Below are 15,859 nucleotides of genomic sequence, written 5' to 3'. Positions count from 1 at the left end.
AATACGGAGCGTGCCTGCCTGACTGTGTCCATGGTATCGCTTCGAGTTTCTCCCGAGCTGGTTCCTTTATTCTTATAAACTTCAACATTTTTCCGCCTCCGTGTGGCCCTAATACAGGGTGTTGCGACGATAATTGGAACACTTTAAAAAAATTTTCCTGAGCGCACCGCCGCTCTGTTCGCGTTCAAACTTCACACGAAGGTCACATTTTGTGGTCTATTTTGTTTGACACCGGGAACGACGACGGTACTTACCTGTTTATCCTGAAAATTAATAAAAACGATTTTCGCCTATGGGAAAATAGTGGCTGATTTGGACGTGCGAGCCCGAAAACAGGGTTTTCTGATCTGCTAGCTCATTCCTATGGGCATTTTCTGATCGTCTGCTGCATGATTTCGCTCCTTCCTACCATGAACCCTAAATGTGCGTTTCGCTCTGCATACCCAAGGTGGTTCCGTCGTTCCAAGATCAACTTGCGCTGGCTTGCACGTCCAAATCAGCCGCCATGTTCCCATAGGCGAAAATCGTTTTTATTGTTTTTCAGAATACACAGGTAAGTACCATCGTTGCTCCCCGTATCAAACAAAATAGACCACAAAATGCGACCTTCGTGGCAAGTTCGAGCGTGAACAGAGCAGTGGTTCGCTCAGGAAAATTTTTTAAAGTGTTCCAATTATCGTCGCAACACCCTGTATTATTGCTGTCGCACCAACCAATCATGAGACTTGGAGGACGTCTTCATTATTTCTCAGACACTGAATTACCTCTGCGTTTGTTTCTTGCTTCTTTCAAGAACGATGAGAAAATCAAAGTAAAATTCCATGCAGAGCTGCGAGATTCTCTAGAAGCGCGTCCGTGTACCGGGGAGAACAGTAATCGCAATAGCAGTTTTACTTGTGCTACTTTTAAACTAAAAAAAAACATACGATGAGATACTGCCCCTTCAATAGTTACCAGATCTGCTCGTTACAAAATGCACGTACATTTATTGGCGATAGATGGTAGCGTAGCTTATTTAGTGGCTGTAACCAAAGTTTGTGTCATTGCAGGACGCTTGATTGCTATGACAATAGCCCTTAGTAGTAACCAATGTAGAGCAAGCATTAGATTGCTTCCGACTTACAGGCTTCAAGAGCAGATGTGAAGGCCAGTATTAAAATATGCAAAATTTTTAGAACCTGCTGTTGAAAGTGAACCCGCAGTGTAGCATCACAATCTTTATCATGTACTCTTGTGAAGACCTTTACAATGTTCCTCGGACAAATGAATTATGACTTTGCAGCTTGACTCTTGAGAGGTACAACTTGAAATGGTTGTGAATGTTGGCTACCTGGCAGTTCGTCGTTTAAACCACAGCACAAATACCAGATAAGTGACCAGGGCACGACGACATGCAAGTGCTCGTGTATTACATGTCCTCCATGCTATTTCCACGTTCCTGCACAATGTAAAAGGAATATACCAAAGGGTGGAGACAATTTTTAGTTTTATTTATTCCCAGCTCCACAGTCATAGAAGATGACAGGTGTCAGAAGTGCCAGCCCTAACGTCCTAGGCGCATCCAGATGCTTGTTCAGACCTCTGTCACTGAAAAGTAAAAAAGAAATGCCATTTTAAAAACTGGTCAAGCACTACATATATTTCCTAAGGAGCCACCCATTCAAAATTCAAATGACCAAATAGCTGAAACTCAGCGCATGATTATTGTGTTCCTTGCGCGTACGTTTTTTGGTGCACGTATGGACAGTGACATTTCTGCTGTATCTTTTTCTTTTATTTTTTTTTTCTTGTACGCATGTGGCAGAATTCTCTTATGTTTATTCCTCGTTTAATCTGCTCAGGTACCACACCTTTCATTAATGCCCGAGGGTCATTGCGGGTTAAAACGAGCACATGGAAAAACTGCATCTAAATTAACGTTTCTGTACAATGGCACATTTCCACAAAAAGTCCTAATACAAATAAAAACACGGCCAACTCCATATTTCCTCAAAATTTTGTATACCAGTCTCTTTGAACCAGGAAATAAAACTGTAAACATCTCGCATACAATTTTGTTTGCTTGTAAATTGCAGGCAGCTTAACTTGGTTGTCGCAGAAGCTGTCGCGCAATAATGACTTACTTGATCGTCTCTAATTTTCTGATTTTGCCCCTCTACAAAGTCGCATACTACAGTCGCCATGAGGTTGGTCGACATGTTAACACGTTCCAAAAAAGAAAGCTATTGTATAGTGCGTTTTTCTAACTCTATTTTAAAGTTCTTACTCTCACTCCTGTGACACCTAAGGCTGATTCGGGTGGAGAGCACTCTTGTGTGGGCAGCAAGTTCTATGGTGGTCCTAAGTGGCAAAGACTCAGCAAAACAAAACCCTTTCTGATGTAAGAATGATCCTCTGCCAGGTGAGTGCAAGGGTAGAGATTGCTTGACCTTTGCACGATAATGCCTTAATCACGAATAAGTTCAGTTAGGTGTACTCAACATCTCAGAGAAGTGCAGAGCAAAAAATGTTCTGAAGAATGACTTAGAAATGTTGATAACCAGAAATGGGCGGCCAGAATGTTACGGCCTCTCTTAACTCCAAACGTCAGCTTAAAACAACTAAAAAATACCTTAAGGAGTAGACCACTATTAAACGTTCATAACATGATTAGGCTCTACTTAAAGGAGTACTGAGACAAAATATCACAGCTGAGATAACTATGCAAAAAGTTTCCTTTGTACATGAAGATTTTAATAGCAACCGTCAGTATAACATATTTTAAATCAATTGTAATCTTTAGGTACACAGTACACTGGTATAAACACAAAAACTACAACAAACGAAATAACGACGTTACTGACCTTGCTGGGAAAATGAGCACATAGATGCCCTCTTTTCCGCTCTTCCGTATCTGTGACAGCAAACGCCGGAGACCGTCATGGCTGACCTACGCCACAGAGCCTACGCTGAGTTCAGGCTGCAAGTCTCTCTTGAAATGTCGCAATAGGTTTGTAAGACACTTAAATCGGATCGGGAGATCGCACGAATACTAGCATTCACAGTATATTCACGCATTTGCAGCTTCATCTGGTAGCAATCAACACAAACTGACACGATGGTCACTGACGGACCCATGGAAAGGCCACAGGCTACTTCGGCTGCTTCGGCGTTGTCCCTAGGCATTCAAAAACAAGTCCAGTGACGTCACGTTCTGATCACGTGACCCAAGGATTTCTTGGCCAGCCCCGTGACACGCTCCCGCTCAGCCTGCGCAGTCAGGCGACAGGTGGCGCGCGCGGCCAACTTTTTCGGCGCTGACAGTTTCCCGATGGGATAAGTGAAGTAGGTCGTCTGCTCGCGCGCGCCGAGAGCCGCAGAAGCGATGTCGTCCAAGTCGGCGCTGCTGCTCGGCCTGTTCGGCGTTGCCGGCACGCTCTGGTCGCTGACCACTGCCGCGCTGCTGCTGGCGGCCGCCTACCTGGCCACGGGTGGCTGGCGCACGCTGCACCTGCTGGCGCGTACCGCGCCCCGAGACGTGCTCGCGGCCGTGGGCTACATGCGCCTGAACTGGTACATGCACCGGCGCGTGGCCGAGGACGCGACTGTGGCGCGCGTGTTTGCGACGCTGGCGCACCGGCACCCGGACAAGCCCTGCATCGTGACGGCACAGAGCTCGTGGACGTTCGCGCAAGTGCAGGACTACTCTGAGCGTGTGGCGGCTGTACTCGGTCCGCTGGGACTGCGGCCTGGCGACGAAGTTTCCTTGCTGAGCGAGTCTCGGCCCGAGGCTGTCATGCTATGGCTGGGCCTCTCCAAGCTGGGTGTCGTCTCTGCGCTCATCAACTACAACCTCAAGCACGCGTCCCTCGCGCACTGCATCTCGTGCGTGCGCAGCCGCGCCGTCCTGTTCACGCGCGCGCTGCTTGAGCCGCTGCGCGACGCGCGTCCCTTGTTGGCCGAAAAGCTGGGCGCGGAGCCGCTCTATGTCTGCCTCGACGCTGACGTGAAAGACCTGGGCGCGCCGGTGACCTGGCTCGAGCCGCTCCTGCAGGCCGCCCAGCCCCGGGCGCCGCCGTACCGCGGCGGCATGGACGACCGGCTGCTGTACATCTACACGTCCGGCACCACGGGCCTGCCGAAGGCGGCCATCATCAAGCAGCGGCGCTTCTTCAGCATGGCCAGCGCGGTGCATCACATGATGCCCATGCGCGGAGACGACGTCCTGTACGTGTGCCTGCCGGTGTACCACGTGGCCGCGGGTGTGCTGGCGCTCTCGCAGACGCTGCTGTTCGGCAACACGGCCGTGCTGCGGCCGCGCTTCTCCGCGTCCGCCTTCTGGGAGGACTGCGCGCGCTACGGCTGCACCGTGGCCCAGTACATCGGCGAGACGTGCCGCTACCTGCTCGCCCAGCCGCCCGGACCGCATGACCGCAAGCACTCCGTGCGACTCATGTTCGGCAACGGGCTGCGGCCGCAGCTGTGGCGGCCGTTCGCCGATCGCTTCGGGGTGGCAGACTTGCGGGAAGTGTACGGCGCCACCGAAGGCAATGCCAACCTGGTCAACACCGACAACCGTCCCGGCGCCGTCGGCTTCTTCCCTGTGCTGTTCATGCTGTGGCCCGCGCTGGGTGAGCGGCTGCTGCCCATCAAGCTGGTGCGCGTGGACCAGGCGACGGGGCTGCCTCTGCGCGACAAGTTCGGCATCTGCCTCGCCTGTGGGCCCGGCCAGGTGGGCGAGCTGGTGGGTAAGGTGGAGCGCTCGCACATGCACCAGTTCGACGGCTACGTGAACAAGGAGGCCACACAGAAGAAGCTCTACCGGGACGTATTCCGCAAGGGTGACCTGGCCTTTGCCTCTGGGGATCTGCTGGTCACCGATGAGCTCGGCTACGTGTACTTCCGTGATCGCACGGGTGACACATTCCGGTGGAAAGGCGAGAACGTCTCCACGGCCGAGGTGGAAGGAGTGGCGGCCCAGGCACTGGGGCTAAGTGACAGTGTCGTGTACGGTGTTTCGCTGCCGGGCACTGAGGGCCGCGCTGGCATGTTGGCCATCCAGGACCCCGAGCGGCACACTGACCTTGAGGTGCTGCTGGCGATGCTGCGAAGCCAGCTGCCGACGTACGCGGTGCCTTTGTTTGTGCGCCTCACGCGCTCTGTTGATGCCACGTCCACCTACAAGCTTAAAAAGGGCGACCTGCAGCGGCATGAATATCACTTGGACCAGCTGGACGGCGATCCATGCTTCTTCTTGGACCAGGCTGCTGGCCGCTACGTGCCGCTCGACCGAGACTTGTACGAGCGGCTGTGCATGGGTGCCTGCCGCCTCTGAGACCCCATCAACAGACTTGCCCAGAGCTCTCGTTCGGAGGTCGGCTGATTGTCGTGCCCGCAACACGTTGGAGATTGCCCTTGGATAGCTCCCAGAGTATTTTTTTGCAGCAGCCGCTATATTGCACGGGACTATGCTGCACCATAAGAGAGATGTTGGTTGCTGATAAAGGCATGAACTGTGCTCACAAAAAAAAAGTGGACAAGCAGTTCTGGCTGGGCCACGGGTGTTGCATGGTCCATCTTTGTGTTGTGGCAGTTAGAAGGCAGGCCTCTCGACCAGCCTTGCTTCTATTCGGTCAATGTCTTGAAGATGTGGTGTCAATTTTCACAATGTTCTATTATTATGCCTTAAGTGCACTGGTCCATTAGCAACCGCGTTGATGTTGCTAATGGGTTGTGTGTGGCAGCAACAAATGCCGCATGGTGTCCCATTTTAAGTTTCCCCTTTGAGTGCTCCATCATTTTTATACTTGAGTTGAGAATCTGAGTGCTTTCTCTGAGGCTTTACATAATGGCTGAAAGCAATATGTCCCATTGTTCACGCTCAGTGCCTTCCCACTTTTGAACGAATCCCTGTGCTTTACAATGTTGGCAGCATGCGGTGACACGAAGTAAGACAGCATCATACTTCGGAGATGTCTAGCTTTCGGGGCCTCAGTGGTATCTTGTTTCAAAGCATGATCACTCTCATTGCACTGTGGTGCTGACATAGTGCTCCGTGAGATTTGCACAGCCTTTTTTCTAGACGTGTGATTGACAAGCCAAATTTTTTGTTTGCTGGATTTTGCACAGTTTGCTCCACAGTGCATCCGTTATGGCTTTGCACAGGGGTCAAATTATGTTCATGCACATATCGCAAAAAGCGACACATGTGGGCAAGCCACATGACCTGCGCTGACATATCACCAGCAGAGGGTAGGTGAACACAATGAAACTGGCTCGTGGGATGTCACCACTAGTCATTCGTATATGATGGCCTCAGCCTTTAGAGTGGAGCTGCATGCCTGACGTTGCAGCATGTTCCCTTTGATCGCATTGTGAGCATGAAGCAATGCCCTATTGGCAGACTCGTGCTCCATATACGTGCGAAAATCAGGTCCAGCTGGCACACATGCCCAGGGGTCAAAATCCCAGTTTTGGCTAAGTGTAAGCTTTCCAGTGGATCATCAACAGTGTGGTGGACGCCAAGTGTTCAAAGAGCCAAACCGACAGTCTTTTCCACCACAGTTTTGCAGTGCAGGGTCACCTGGAAAAGGTTGTTGTGGAGGGGGAGAATAAATCCGCAGGATGGTTACAAGCAATTCAGTGTTGGCAGAAATGAGGGCCAGTGGCAGTGGGCTGGGTTACAGAGGCACGGTAGGCTGGGTGGTGCTACTTTCAAGAGGCCTTAGTCCCCCGCACCCCCTGGATGCATCACTGCCATGTTGTTGCAGTCTGTTTACCTGCATGGCAATAAGTAGCTAGATGAGCCTGTCTTGAGAAGGTTTACGGAAAACGAGCAAATTTTCAGAAGCCTCGGCTCATGCATTATTGCACGAATTTTTGTGCAGTAGCCTTGTCTGTGTTTAGCAGACTAGGAAATACTGAGCACAAAAACGTTTCATTCGTAAAAGATAACTAGCTCGAATTGCACAAACACGTGTGAAGGCTGACGGAACAGACGCTACTTCATCTCCTGTGTGCCCAACTCTTCAGTTGTCTGCCATATTTTGAAAATAAGTTGTGACTACACCTCAAGACTGCTGCTGCTATACCTATCAGAAAAGTCATAGTTCGCTAAATGAAATTGTTTGTCACAATTCCTTCGTTTTCTAAAGTGTACAGATTTATCACAGATTACTTGCAAATTGGGACAATATTAGCTCAGGTACTGTGAATTAGAAAATTTCTTAGGTACTGGTGAATCCTCGAAGACATTAGCAGTGGGGGTCTCAAAGAGGTGTGCGAGTGCAGCAACCATTGTCCCTAGAGTAGCAGACATTCCTTAGGCTTTTGGGAACTGCAAAGAGTGCAGTGGGGGTCGCACATTAAAAAACCTGCCCTGATATGATGTGTAAATGAGTGTAATAGCACTGTTTGCTAAAATAAAATTTCTTGTTTCGTTATGAATTTGTTAGTGGCAGGTGTGGAAGTGGATGTACAGGATGGTTTTATGGGCTGACCTGTTAAAATAGTGAAGCAGAAAGCTGATAGCCATGATGAAATTAAGGGCTCGTCGATGTCAGCCGGTACTGTCTGCATTTTTCAACTTGGCCTTGTTTGATCAAGCTTCACAACGGCAAAGTCGTCGAAGCAAATGCCAGAACACGATGTGTGGTCAACACGGGCCGAAGCTGGCGGAAATTGGTGTGGAGAGATGCAGTGTTTTCCTAAAATGAAGGGACGGGGGGGGGGGGGGGGTGGGGGGGGGGACGGTGACGGTGAAATTTTTTGCCGCCTAATGTGGTGCGCCCACGTGCCCTATGTTTTGGGCACACAAAGCCCGGGCTTTGCAAGGGGTTTGCTTTAATGGAAACATTTGGGGAACCTAAATGAAATGGACTGCTGCATTTCTGACACGGTTGTAAAGTGCTTCAGAGGGGACGCATTCTGTTAGGATCGTGGTCTTCTGCAGTCATCGTGGGTTACAGGTATGCCATAAGCGGTGTGCCGAACCCGAAATTTGCGCCTTTTATTTTTCTCCGTACGTGCAAAAATCATCTGCATTGTGCCATTCAGTGGAATGGGTAACATTGTCTTGATCCTCGCTACGGAGGAGCGTGTATGAATACTCATCATTGTTCATTGTTGTTCTTGCCAATTGGCCATAGTAACTTTGCTTTGAAGCTGTTCCGTGACAAAAGGCGATTTTTTAGTCTAGTTTTGGTTTGTGGATGAGTGGCGAGTATTACGGCACTCATTTCCTTTCACTTCCTTTTTCAATAACAGTTTTGAGTTGGTTCTCCCTATGGTTCCTAGCTTGCGCACTGAGGTTTTCCTTCTAAATTGCATAACGCAAAGCATAACAAAGAGCTTCCAGTTGCCTGTTATCAACCCTATGCATTAGTTCTTTCAGTCCCATGCTTTTCCTATTCTCTGTAGTATTTTCCGAGCCATGGTCTGCTGGTCTTTCCCATAAGCAGGGCCCTGTCCATGTGGCCCAACTTGATGGTTGGGCATGCATTGCCCAGTTGGGTAGGCCGCACTCTGAAAATCTAATGTACACTGAGTGCAGCCTTAATACAGGTGCCGTGAAACCACACCGCTGCTATGATTAGGGCCCCGGCCATTGGCTGGTGTGTGCGTATCGTCGGGACTTCTTCCTGGGGACTTTCAACCCATCCCATCCTTCGTCATCTGGCTGTTCTTGCGCCGAATGCGGGTTTTTCTGTTTCGGGTTCAAAGCAGCGTAGGCTGACGTAACCTGACCCCAATTTCGTAATCTGAACATCTGCATTAGATCCAGGCGCCGTTTGCTGTCACATTTTAGCCATGGTTTTCGTAGTAATTTTAAAGGGACACGGAAGGCAAATAGCAAGTTGGGCTCACACGAAAGTTCAAATGCCCCGAAGCCCTGTCAGCATTTACTAGATTCGTTAATTGCCGAGAAATTACCAATTTAAAAACGCATTTCATTCGTCGCGCCATTTCATGACGTTTCGCGTGACAACGGTTGCCGGAAGCGAGTGAGACAGCTGTGTGGTGTAGCAGGAAAGCTAATACCCCTGTCCATGGAGGAAAGAAAAGTTTAAAGGGACCCTGCAACACTCTTTGAGCAGTGCAAGTAAACGTGCGCGACGTTTAGATTACACTGCCAGGAATACTTGAGCCAAATATTACACGTGCACGTGAAGCGGTGAGCGCGCAAATCGCTGTGGAAGACGCGGAAAAACCGACCGCACTCTCTTCAGTTCTCATTATGCACCCCTGGCATGGCCTATACGACGTCATTCGGGCCATGGCTTGCCGATCGGCTGTCACTGGTCAACTTAGCGGCTAATTTCTCCCATTTCCTGTGACGATCCGCTGCCGTCGGCGCAATATGCGACCCTCTTCTATAGGCCTGAACCTGCAGGCACAGTTTTGCCGTTTCTTTTGTGTTTTGAGTGCGCGTGGAGTTTGAGTGATGAGCTCAATACTTCCCTTTCAACCAGACCACTCGACAACAAACGTTTATTGCTTCAAAGACACCCTACCAGCCCGAGCACGCGCTTGCGAGGACGCAGCCATGACTGCTTTTTTGTGGCACCTAACCGTAAATAGACCCCTCACGTTTCGGAGAAAAGGGAAGTCCGCCGCAGATGACGCCGCGAGCCGCCCCCTTCTCCGGGAGAGAGCGCGCAGCTTCCGTCGCGTTGTCCGCGGTCGAGTTGAGAGGGAACAATTATGCGCGATTTTTCATCGCACGCAGTTTCGGTCTTAGTGAACGGATTTTCATAATCCTTGCGGGAGGAGATTGCTGGGACGATAGACTTTACCATAAAATACATTCCGAGTAGTCGACGGTAAGTGTTGCAGGGTCCCTTTAAAGGGACACTGAAGTGAATTTGTCAAGCTCCCGTTTTTGCTTGCACTGTGTAGACTGGCTCAAATTAGCACACTTTTCATCGTTTATCCGGTTGACAATCGGTAATTATTTTACAAAGCGCGAAAGAAGAAAAACTACCATGCGCGGTTTGCGGCGGCCGCACAAACTAGTAAGCTGTGACGTTAGGAGGAGGGGGCGCCGTGATTGGACGATGCCCGAGGTTAGCAATCAAACAATTTTCGGTTTCGGTCTGTAAAACATGTTTGACATTCGATGGCGTCGTTGGATGGGCATTCTCAATATCCCAGTTATCGTAGTACCGCGCTTCTGCCATATTGTCGGCTGTAAAATGCATAAGATAAGCCTCCCAGGACGGCTTGGAATCGTAGCATTCACTATCTGAGGCCTACGCAGTGCATGAACGCCCTCCTCGTCCCCGCAGACGCTCAAATGCATGCGCTTTTCCCCCATATTTGGAGCTTGCCTCGCTCATGCCTGTATCGTAAAAAGCGTGTTCGCACCAGGCCAAGGGTCTGTTGATTCTGGGCTGTGCCCACTGCCCGCAAGCAGTCGGTGCTTATGGCAAGAGCACGCCAACGAGAACTCGCTAGCGCGCCAGTGCCAGCCTGCGCGAGTTCTGTGGACTAGTTCGTGGAGCAATGAACGTTGCGGCCCAAAAAAAGTGAACTCAGTTTAGAAAACATCGGCGAAAAACGAAAAAGTTAACTCATAAAAAAAAAAGCATGTACCCGCGGCGATTCGAACTTGTGACTGGCAAAACACTTGGGTTGAAATACCTAGACCTAGCGCTCCAGACGACTAGGCCACGCAGGGCCGCTGGCGGCGATGGAAAAATATAAGGTATATAATGTATAACCAGTTTACACTTTTATTTCGTTTTAGTATTTCAAGAAGCTTAGGTGACTATTTGTTGTATTGCGCTCGTGCAGTAAGCGTCCCCCGAGTTTCCACAATAGCTCACGTCTAGCAAGTGCATTTCGTAGACGGGAAAGCGTTCGCAGATGCGTAGTCGTGCTGCTGACCGCTCTGCTTGTTCGCCCAGCGCAAAAAAGTGCTTCCCGCACCCTAGTTTTACGCTGTACGGTAAAAATATCAGTTGATTTTATTTCCTTAGTACCTATATTGACTTCGCTCACTCTTCTACCCCTTCAAGAGGCCTTATATTTTCCTACTGGCGTACCAGTCAGCGAAGCGTCGCATGTGCGCTTGTGCAGCGCTTGAGTGAAGCGACCTTGACTTGGAGCTAGATACAGAGTACAAGCTAACGAAGTAAAGAAAGGCGCATTCTTCCATTCCCAAACGTGTTGTGGCTTAGTTTCAACTGATCGAGCGAATTGCGACGACCCGTCGGCGGCCGGCGGACTAAACGGTCGGCCGACTGACTCGGTCGCGGAAGGTCGGCGAGCCGTGCAGTAGCGCAGCCAATTGTCAGCTCCTCTCCTGCTGACGTCACACGAAAACGCCACAGAAAATGGGCGAGCGTAAAGAGAGGAGGACAGCATTTTCGAATTGATTTTTCTACTAAATTCGCGTAAACGCGCACAGAGTGGTCGAAACAGGGCCCAGGGACTCCGGACTACAGTTTGCGCACGTAATCCCGCATTGTTTACAAATCACTTCACTGTCCCTTTAAGAGGGAGCGTCACGTGGCAATCCTGAAGCCTAGTCAAAAAATAAAAAGGAAAAACTCATGGGAGCTCCACCCTCACGTGACAGGCAAGCGGTAGTAGAGCACTGTACGGGCCACAATTTAGGGGCCCGGGCCTGACAAATTTTTAAAATGTGAGCCCGGTCCGAGCCCGCCAGACTGTTGTTAAATATTATCCCTAGTCTTACAGGCTATGAACATGAACTCGAAGTTTGCTGTTAACCTAAAAAGCGTGATTATGACTACTATGGATACAAATTTTCTTTAAACTTGGACCGAACTTTGTACAACTTAAGTGTCCTTAGAAGCTGTGGTGTCGGTAGTCGCGGAACTTCATTTACCACCTCATTTGCCAGTCTTCGAAATCAAGGCACGCCGAGGAAACCCTAGTATGATTTCGAGCAATTGGATACTTTTTTTCTTCCACAGATATTGCACCATTCGTTGCTCCATTCCTTGCTGAAATCAGTGTTGTACGGAACGGCGTTACAAGGAACGACGTTCCTGGAACTAGTTCCTTTTTGGGGGAACGGAGGAACGCCACCTTTCCATTAAGGGTCGGTGGAACTGTCGGCCACAAAGCCGACCATTCTGTGTCGGCCACAAAGCCGACACAGAATGGGAGGCTACGAACGCGCCGTATATCCTTGACTCATTCAAACTACGTCGAGTCGGCCACAAAGCCGACACAGAATGGGAGGCTACGAACGCGCCGTATATCCTTGACTCATTCAAACTACGTCGAGAAGCTGCTGATACAACGCATTCACTACCACCAACTCCCCAAACACTAAACGTTAACGCAATACACCCACCCCCTATGCGACGCATTTACTCGAGTCCCCCTCGCGGGGAGATGGGCCCAATTACGATGGCAGTGCAACGCCGGCACGTGCGGGGAGAAAAGAACAAAGAGAACAGAACTCCCGCTGGCGCAGTTTCAGGCAGGGGGCGCGCGAGCACTGCGAAGGCGGGAAATTTGATTTGCATGAGGTGGTAGCAGTAAGCGGATAACGGGGGTACAGGCCACTATGGCGAATCACTGCTCTGCATTTCCGACAGCTTTCACATTGAGTGGAACGGCTTCTAATTTTTGATTGATTGATTGATTGTACGGTTTAACGCGCCGCCGCAACGCTGGCGATGAGGCGCGCCGTAGTGGAGGGCTTCGGATTAATTTTGACCACCTGGGGATCTTAACGTGCGCCGAAATCTCGTACACACGGGCGTTTTTGCTTTTCGCCTCCATCAGAAAAGCGACCGCTGCGACCGGGAATCGAACCCGCGACCTCGTGCTCAGCAGCGCAACGCCTTAGCCGCTGAGCCACCGGGGCGGGATGCGCGGTTTTTGATTTACGATGTCTCAGATAATACTCATCGCTTTAACAAAATTCTTGCAGGAGGAGATTGGTAATACATTACTTTATTTGGTTACATGTACTACATCCATGCATCGGCGGAAGGTATTTCAGGACTTAAAGGGACACTGAAGTGATATGTAAACATTGCGGGATTACTAGCGCAAATTGTAGTCCGGAGTCCCCAGGCCATGTTTCGACCACTCTAGGCGCGTTTACGCGATTTTATTTAGTAGAAAAACTAATTCGAAAATACTGTCCTCCCCTCTTTACGCTCGCCCATTTTCTGTGGCGTTTTCGTGTGACGTCAGGAGGGGATGAGCTGGCAATTGGCTGCGCCACGGCTGCGCTACTGCACGGCTCCCCGGCCGACAGAGTCAGTCGGCCCAGCGTTTCGTCCGCCGGCCGCCGGCGGGTCGTCGCAATCAAGGAGGTTAAAAAAAATTGTTTGGTCGCAATTCGTTCGCTTAGTTGAAACGAAGCCAGGACACGTTTGTGAATGGAAGAATGTGCCTTTCTTTACTTGGTTTGTTTGTACACTGTATCTAGCTCCAAGTCAAGGTCGCTTCACACAAGCGCTGCACAAGCGCACATGCGACGCTTCGCTGACTGGTACGCCAGTAGGAAAATATAAGGACTCTTGAAGGCGGGAGAAGAGTCAGCGAAGTCAATATAGGTACTAAGGAAATAAAATCAACTGATATTTTTACCGTACAGCGTAAAACTAGGGCGCGGGAAGCACTTTTTTGCGCTGGGCGAACAAGCACAGCGGTCAGCAGCACGACTACGCATCTGCGAACGCTTTTCCGTCTACGAAATGCAATTGCTAGACCTGAGCTACTGTGGAAACTCGGGCGACGCTTACTGCACGAGCGTAGTACAACAAATAGTCACCTACGCTGCTTGAAATGCCAAAACTAAATAAAAGTGTAAACTGGTTGTGCAATATATACGCTATATTAGCCAGGCCTTCACGTCCCGCTCCGTGGCTCAGCGGTCTGGGGCGCTAGGTATGTCACCGCAAATGTTTTGCGAGTCACGAGTTCGAATCCCCGCGGGTACGTGCTTTTTTTTTTTTTTTTTGTAAGTTAACTTTTTTGTTTTCCGCCGATGTTTTCTATATTGAATACACTTTTTTTGGGGCCGCAACGTTCATGGCTACACGAACTAGTTCACAAAACGCGCGCAGGCTGGCACTGGCGCGCTAGCGAGTTCTCGTTGGCGTGCTGTTGCCATAAGCACCGACTGCTTGCAGGCAGTGGGCACAGGCCAGAATGAACAGACCCTTGGCCTGGTGCGAACACGCTTTTTACGATACAGGCATGAGGGAGGGAGGCAAGCTCCAAATATGGGGGAAAAGCGCATGACATTTGGGCGTCTGCGGGTACGCGGAGGGCGTTCATGCACTGCGTAGGTCTCGGCTAGTGAATGCTACGACTACAAGCCGTCCTGGGAGGCTTATCTTGTGCATTTTACAGCCGAAAACATGGCAGAAGCGCGGTACGATGATTACTGAGATATTGAGAATGCCCATCCAACAAAGCCATTGGTTATGTTTTACAGAACCGAAACTTGTGTGATTGCTAACCTTGGGCATTGTCCAATCACGGCGCCCCTCCTCCCAACGTCACAGCCTTAGTTGGTGCGGCCGCCGCAAACCGCGCATGGTAGTTTTTCTTCTTTCGCGCTTTATAAAATAATTACCGATTTGTCGACCGGATAAACGATGAAAAGTGTGCTAATTTGAGCCACTCTACGCAGTGCAAGCAAAAACGGGAGCTTGACAAATTCACTTTAGTGTCCGTTTAAGGTGGGTTGTGTAGCGCTCCGCCCTTTGTTGGCTGAGCGCGTCACAAACATTTCCCCTTATTTAGCAATGCGTACCAGGCCCGTCATCATACACATGGGTAGGCCTTCTGCATTGCTTTTGTGCGCGTGTGTGTGCGCGTGCGCGCGCGGGCCAATTTATCCGGCAGCGACTGTTGGAGGCAATTTGTTTTTCGGTTCGAACCAGTTATCTCAAACACAGCCAGTTATCTGTAGCGATGTATTCTGCGTTTCGTTTCTCCTTTTCCTGAATTCCTCTCTCATCAGTCGCTGCAAAGATAAAGCATGCTCACAGCTGCTGCACAAATGCTACATATCGGTTTGACTAGCGGTGCGGTTTCTCATCCCAGTAGCAGTGTAGAAAACGACTGGGCACCTATAACTTGTTCGAAATTCACCGGTTGGCAGTGTGGAAGAGAATATTTGCTTTTAATTAAAGTAAGCTTTATCGAACGCTGATCACTTCCACACATGTTCGGATGCCATCGCCGATGTGTGCACGCATGGGCAAGTCTTCCGTTCCATCGTATTGGCGGTGAACTTTTTGAGTGGCGGCCCCTGGCTCTGACGTCAGCTTTGGAACTCACGCCGCTGTCGTCTGTTACACTCCGCTTGTGAGGAGCAAAATGCCTGTGCATGCTTGAAATTGCCCGCATTGATGCTTTCGTGCATTTAAAAGGGTATTTTGCCTGCTTCTGACACCTCTGAATAATTTCAAGCTGTATCCTGCTCGAGTTGGCAACACACGAGGAGAGAAAGAACTTTCTTTAGACCATCGGTCAGATAATCATGCTAACTCGTTTTTTCTTTTTTTTTTTTTGCTTTTTTGCGAGGTTCAGGGCTCAGAGCTCCTCGATGAGTATTCAAAATGTGTAGGGTTTCCTCAAGTATTTTGGGGTTCTCTTATGAAGACTCAACCGCCTAATGCTACGCACCTAGCCGCGGGCCCCTACACGCGCATCGCACAGCGGGAAATAAAACGGCTGTCTTTTATTTCTTTTGTTGTTGTTGACTTGTATCAGATAAATGCTGTTTTTTTTTTTTTTCTGTGCCCCACGCATTAATTAATGGCATCTCTCAAAGCATAGCAGGTACGAAGCTGAAAAAAAGGTAGACGGCACGAACGCTCCATAAACGGGCCAGCGCTTGTCCCGTCTGCCATTACGTGGGCTCCGCTACCTT

At 49.9% G+C, this 15,859-nt stretch overlaps 1 protein-coding gene and 1 pseudogene across 2 annotated transcripts in view; both read left to right on the top strand.

Annotated features, from left to right (window-relative positions):
* LOC144156232 (M-phase inducer phosphatase 1-like) overlaps positions 1-15,859 on the top strand; it is a 122,722-nt gene that overhangs the window by 16,733 nt on the left and 90,130 nt on the right. The window lies entirely within an intron of this gene.
* Positions 3,128-7,425, top strand: LOC144156231 (long-chain fatty acid transport protein 1 pseudogene; annotated as a pseudogene).

This window comes from Haemaphysalis longicornis, unplaced genomic scaffold (genome assembly GCF_048455015.1).
Source record: "Haemaphysalis longicornis isolate Haplotype H1 unplaced genomic scaffold, Haemaphysalis longicornis Haplotype H1 scaffold_1, whole genome shotgun sequence".
NCBI classification, from domain to species: Eukaryota; Metazoa; Arthropoda; class Arachnida; order Ixodida; family Ixodidae; genus Haemaphysalis; species Haemaphysalis longicornis.
This window is presented reverse-complemented; position numbering and strand designations above follow the sequence as displayed.